Source organism: Emydura macquarii, unplaced genomic scaffold (assembly GCF_026122565.2).
Source record: "Emydura macquarii macquarii isolate MOO-44397 ecotype Brisbane River unplaced genomic scaffold, CSIRO-AGI_Emac_v2 contig_2681, whole genome shotgun sequence".
NCBI lineage: Eukaryota > Metazoa > Chordata > Testudines > Chelidae > Emydura > Emydura macquarii.
In genome coordinates, this window is record NW_027132818.1 from 4051812 (window position 1) to 4057811 (window position 6000).

A 6000-nucleotide genomic window follows, 5' to 3' on the forward strand; every position below is an offset into this window, starting at 1 on the left:
AGTTTTGGAAGATGCAGACTCACAGAAATAATCAGTACATTTAGATTCTGCACAGTGAGCTAAGCAGCCCCTTGTGCACCAAAACATTTCCTTTTTCAAGTGAAGGAGCTCCTCAGCTTATGGCTACTCTTCAACTTAAAACTGATAGAACCGAGGGAAAAGCCTCATAGAGTTCCTGATTTTTATCTATTCTTTTGCCCTAACTGGTAAGTTTAAATCCACACATATTGAAATGGGAGGAGACAGTTATTCTGAGATGGATTTTTGGCTGTTTAAGGAAAATTTAGGCCTCACTTTGCCTTGGATCACTTCTCTGTCTCTGGTTGGTTTTGGTTTTGTAAGGTGTTTGTTATTTATATTCTTTTTGTTCTCTTTTTACTCAAGCACCTCCAGTTCTTCCAAAATGGCCAGTTGAAGCACTGGTTGCAGCTGTGCCTTATCACAGAGCACTTATGAGTGTTCCAAATGGCATTTCTGGGTGACTCATTCCATGGTCCAGGGGCCGCATTTTTTCCTGAAACTGGGAAGTTATACCACTAAATTTCAGAGTTGTACACATGCATGGAAAAAAGCTTTAAAAATATTTGATTACTGTAAAGTTCCATCCATCCATCAGCAGCCGTATTAAAGATAGATGTTAACACTCTAGGCTAGCTCCTCAACTAGTGTAAATCAGTGTAATTCCATTGTTACACTTGCTATGGATCTGGCACACAAACTTTAAAATACCCCCCCCCCAAAACAATGCTCCGTTCAGTTTGCTATGTTGTAACAGGATTCAATATTCTTAAAACAACTTAACTGTTCTATACTACAACAAGGAGGTGTGGCCTCCCTCAGCGGCCAATGCCAAGGGGTTGACACATGCCACCTGGTGGGCAGAACTGAGTGTGTCGTGACCCACCTGCCGGAAATAGAGGGACGGCACAGGAAGAGGAAGAATAAAAGCCAGGGCCCATAGCTCAGTCAGGAGAATGCTGCTGGAGGAGAAGGATGTCTCTTGCCCACTGCTGGAATGGGAAACTGGGTACTGGCCTGACACACCGGAGCTGACTGACAACACAAACACAGAGGAGTTGTTGGGACTACCCTGGTGGTTTACCCTAGGGAGATGGAAAATGATCTCTGGACTCAGGTACACCTTGAGGGGAGGGGAAAAGTGGCCCGGGGGCAGCCAACTACAAGCCGGCTGCATTACCACCCATGCTCGAGTCAGCATGCTTCAGTTGGAACTCCGTTGACCCAGTGATGAAGCACTCCATTAGGGCTCTGGGCTGGGACCCAGTGGAGTAGGGTGCGGCTGGGTCCTCCGCCCCTTCCCTCCCCCCCGACAGCCCTCCTCTGAGGTGGCAGATTCTCCCCACTAGACCAGGAGACATGTGCTTGGGTGCTCAGCTCTGCCTGAGCCACTATAGACTGCTTTGCTGCCCTGCCCTACCCTGCCAGGGGGCCCGGGCTTGTAGACTGCTGCTAGTCCCCCACTTTTGTCTCTTGTGACTATCCCTACTGCTCGGACTATGAGGAGGCATGGCTTTCTTCAGAGGCCGACGCCTAGGGATGACCACACTTCATTACATATACTCTTTTAACATGTTAATATTGCTGAACAGTAATCATAGCTGTTGTAACTGACAATTTTGCAGCACAAAATCCAGGTAAGATTAATATATGAAACATTTTTTTTATTATGTTAGCTGTACAAAATAAAATTTGGTCAAGTAACATCTTCCCTTCCAAGGTGTACAGTGTTCCAAAGTATATCCCTGTATACTGCTCTTGTACAAAAGACCTTTTAAAGCAAATGCTGCACTTCTGCACCTCTGCAGAGACTAGAACAAGAGAAGATATGAAATCACCAAAGGGGGCGTGGAAAAAGTACAAAGAAAATGATGGTGTCACATACATGATTGGGTGGGAGATGTAGGAGTCAATGGTATCTATCAACATCAATGAAAACAAATTTAGACCTTAATTTGTGGTTGTGGAATTTTTTGTATAGTTATTGTTTTTATTTCTCATAATTAGTTTTTAATTTTTTGCTCTTAAGCATTTGTTCTCAGCAGGAATTATGAGATAAGAAAAAACACTATTAGGAAGAAGGATAATCTTCTGGTTAAATCATAGGTCATGGAGCTCAAAGCTCTGGGTTAAGTTTCTAGCTTTACTTCCTCAGCCAAAATTCATCCCTGATGTAATGGCACTAAAGTCAAGGATGAATCTGTCCCCGTGACTTTCCCAGGTAACTTAACCTCTGTTTCTCCATTTGTAACATAGGGATAATAATGACCTATCTCATAGGTGTTAATAGTTGCAAAACTCATCTGTTTTAATTAAGTAAAATTTGATCAAGGGCTTTATGGTGACCAAAGGCAGCTATATCTTTACATGAGAAACACAAAAACCTTTAAATTGCATTTACGTTTAACCAGGATCAGACATTATGAAGAGGTGTTGCCAGGTTTCCCTGGCTTGCATATGAAGATGATGAGGACCAAAATTCTGAGACTTTTAATTTTGATGGAGAATAGTTTACGTTATCTTCCAGTGGATGGTTCTGTGTCTGTTTTCAAGCTCTTTAAAAAGAGAGAGCATATGAAATGAGAGTATATAGTCTTTTTAGTTGGCTAATGCATCTGACAGGAATAATCAAAGTTTCACTACAAAATAACATGAGTAATTTCTGATTTAGCTGGCATAAAGCTTTCCCCAATAGCAGGTAGGAAAACAAGGACAGCAATTTGCTAATGTTAATTTAATGACACTAGAATATTGTGTCCTTGCTTGAGATTTGGACGAGAGTTACTGATGCTTTTAGTGGCAACATCTTTCTATTCTGAATCCCAATTTACAGAGTAGCTCTTCATATTTGGCATGGTTATGGTTTTCATGTTCCCACCTACTTCCATGGATATTGGTAGTTGCCATTACTCTCAAATTGTTGAAGTACAGACATGAGGCAAACAGCTTTATGGGGACTGTTTAATGGGAGAGGAGTTGAAGGAGCTGGTTGAAAATCTGAAATGTTCATATTTGCAAATGGAGAATGACACAGAAAACTGTTTTGTACTTCTGCAGTAATTAAAAGATGACATAAAATATAAAGGTCTGTTACAAGTTTTATCAATTTCCCCTTATGAATTTTTGGTGGGAGGGTGAAGGGGGGAAAAGCAAATCAAAACAAAAAAAATTACCTCTTACTCTATATTGAAATTTGATATACAAAATATTGCCCCATGTGAACTAGGAAGAGATTCCTGGCTACTATTTTCAGTCCATTACCTTTAGCAATGCTGACTTCCCAAACAACTCAAGGTCTAATGAAAATATGTTGTAATACCTTGATTCTTACATATGACCATGCTGAAGAACCTAATACTGTCTTTATTGTAATTAGGCACTGCTGAAAAGGAAAAAAATAATAGTCCATTTTTTTTTCCTAAAAAGGAGAAGTGAAACTACCAAAAAGGAGATCTGGGAGCTAAGCTGAAAATAGGGAAGCAGACCTTCCCATTGATGAGTAATGCTGTGGTTTCAACAGGCTTAATAATGCATGAACTGAAATTAATACTCATCAAGAGTCTTCAGAATCAGATGAAAAAGCTAAACAAAAACCCATGGCCCATTTACTGACTGCAATGCAGTTCTTTTTGCCAGTCCAGAAGCATAAAAAGGGCTTAAATGACCGCCACAAAATATCCTTGTTTCTCCAACTGGTATAGCGTTGACATGATAGTTTTATGCTGGTCCCATTCCAGTGCAGCAGATGTGTCAGACCAGGCTAGGGAGAGATGTGTGGCTGGATTGCACTGTGCTCTGCTTAGTCTGTGCTGGTGTAATGGCTCACAGAGGACCTTTGACTGATCTTAGTTGTGCTAGACTCCTGGCACAGCCCAAAATAAGGGAGTTGCAAAGGTGGCTTAAAACATACCTCCCTCTCCTTCCTCCCCCCCCCCCCCACCCCTCTTTGCTGTAGACATGAACAAAGAACTATAGAAACTTGGTTAATAAGTTCTCCAGAGGAAAGTTACAACAGATCCTGATTCTGACTGTGTGCTCTTACCTGGAACCAGGCTCAGAATATCCACAGTAAAAACTCTAAAGGTCTAAGTCTCTTTCTTACACCAATGCAAATCAGGAGTAATTCCAATAACATTTAAGTTACATTGGTGTAAAAGATGTAAGTGAGAGCAGAATCAGACTCTAAAATATTTAACTTACCTCAGCTCTAGTTGAAATTGGCGTATCTTTTGGTGAGGCATGCTGTTTATCAATATTCTCAACCACCAATTCATTCAATGGACAGCATATAAATATACAAATATTTAAGACTTGCAAACACAGTACATAAAGTGTTTTTCAAAACCACAGTTTGTTTACACTTTCTACCTTTCAATCTAGATACCAAGTCGCTACTACCATATTTTATATATTTGAAGGGCCAGTTCCTCAGGTTAGCTAAACTTGTATAACTCCACTAAAGTCAATGGCACTATGCCAATATAATACATGATGAGGATCTTGCTCCTTGTCTGTTAGTGTGATTAAACCCTTAAAAAGTTTTTAAAAAATATTAGGTGGTCTCTCTTATACCACATACTTTGTGATACTTTGTATATAGATGAAGCATAGCAAGAAAATTCTACTCCCTATCTGTCGTTCACTGTACACATATGGTACTAGTTGACTCCATGACTACACATTTATTTTTTATGGTTTGTTATTATAAAAGTATTTTGTTCACACTGGGAAAATGTAGTATTATTCACAAGCTAAATATTTTACATTTATAAAACCAAAAGAAAAAATTTAAACAAAAACGATATGCTGTCTGTCATTTTGGGGAAGCTGTTTGAAATGATGTTAAAGGTGTTTGTGAAAGGATAACGTATGTATTTTCTTTCATATGTAGTAAAGATAAATATTTGCCTTCTGGATGCACTGTAAGGCCTAGCTTCTATCAGAGAGAGCCATTTATCCAGTGGCTGGAAGTTGAAGCTAGACAAATTCAAACGGGAAATAAAGTGTAAAATTGTGATCGTGAGGGTAATCAATCATTGGAACAATTTACCAAGGGTTGTGGTAGATTCTCTATCACAGACAATCTTTAAATCAAGATTGGATGTTTTTCTAAAAGATATGCTCTAAGAATTATTTTGGGTTAGTTCTACGGCCTATGTACAGATGGTCAGACCGAATGATCATAATGGTCCCTTCTGGCCTTAGGAATGTATGAATGTATGAAAACCTTTTCTCCCTTCTCCATTAGGAGATGAACATTGGTAGGCATGGATAGCGATAGTGTGAGATTAGTTAGTCCTTGTCACATTTACATTCTTGGGTTAATTGAAAAATCTATTTATTGGTATATTGCTAAAAATACTAATTAAGGGTTCCAGCAGCATTGAATGAGTGAGTGCTCTTGTAGTTTGTAAAAATCCAAACAAATGCCTATGGAATTTTCAATATTTGTATGGAAGACTGAGTTCACTCCCATGAAAGCTGTAAGAAAAGGCCATGAAAGCAGTATAAGAATAGCTTTTCAGACACACACAGATTAATACAACCTTACAGCTTATAAAATAGATTTAAATGATTCCTTGAGAATTGTAGTCCTGGTTCAACTCCCGGCTTCTGTTAAGGAGGAGAAGGGATCTAAATAGGGGTCTGCCATCTCTCAGATGAGTGCTCTAACTACTATGCTATAAAGTCATTAAGATTCTTTTGCTGGCCCAATTAATATTTAATTAAAGTGGATTAAGTTGATTAAGATGCTAATAAAGGCAACTCCATAGTTTACTATGCTGTTCTGCTTCCTTTTCAGCCCTTCCTGCCCCCTTTGCACCAACAGAGAGGGTGCAGTCTCTGCACTTGCCTGAATATGGGGGCTAGCTGTCCTTTGTCTTAATATGGACATATAAGGGGCCTTGTCCTCTTGTAACCCACCCAACATAGAGTCCAAACTGGCACCATTTTAGACCCATTTCAGTTCTTAATACCTTC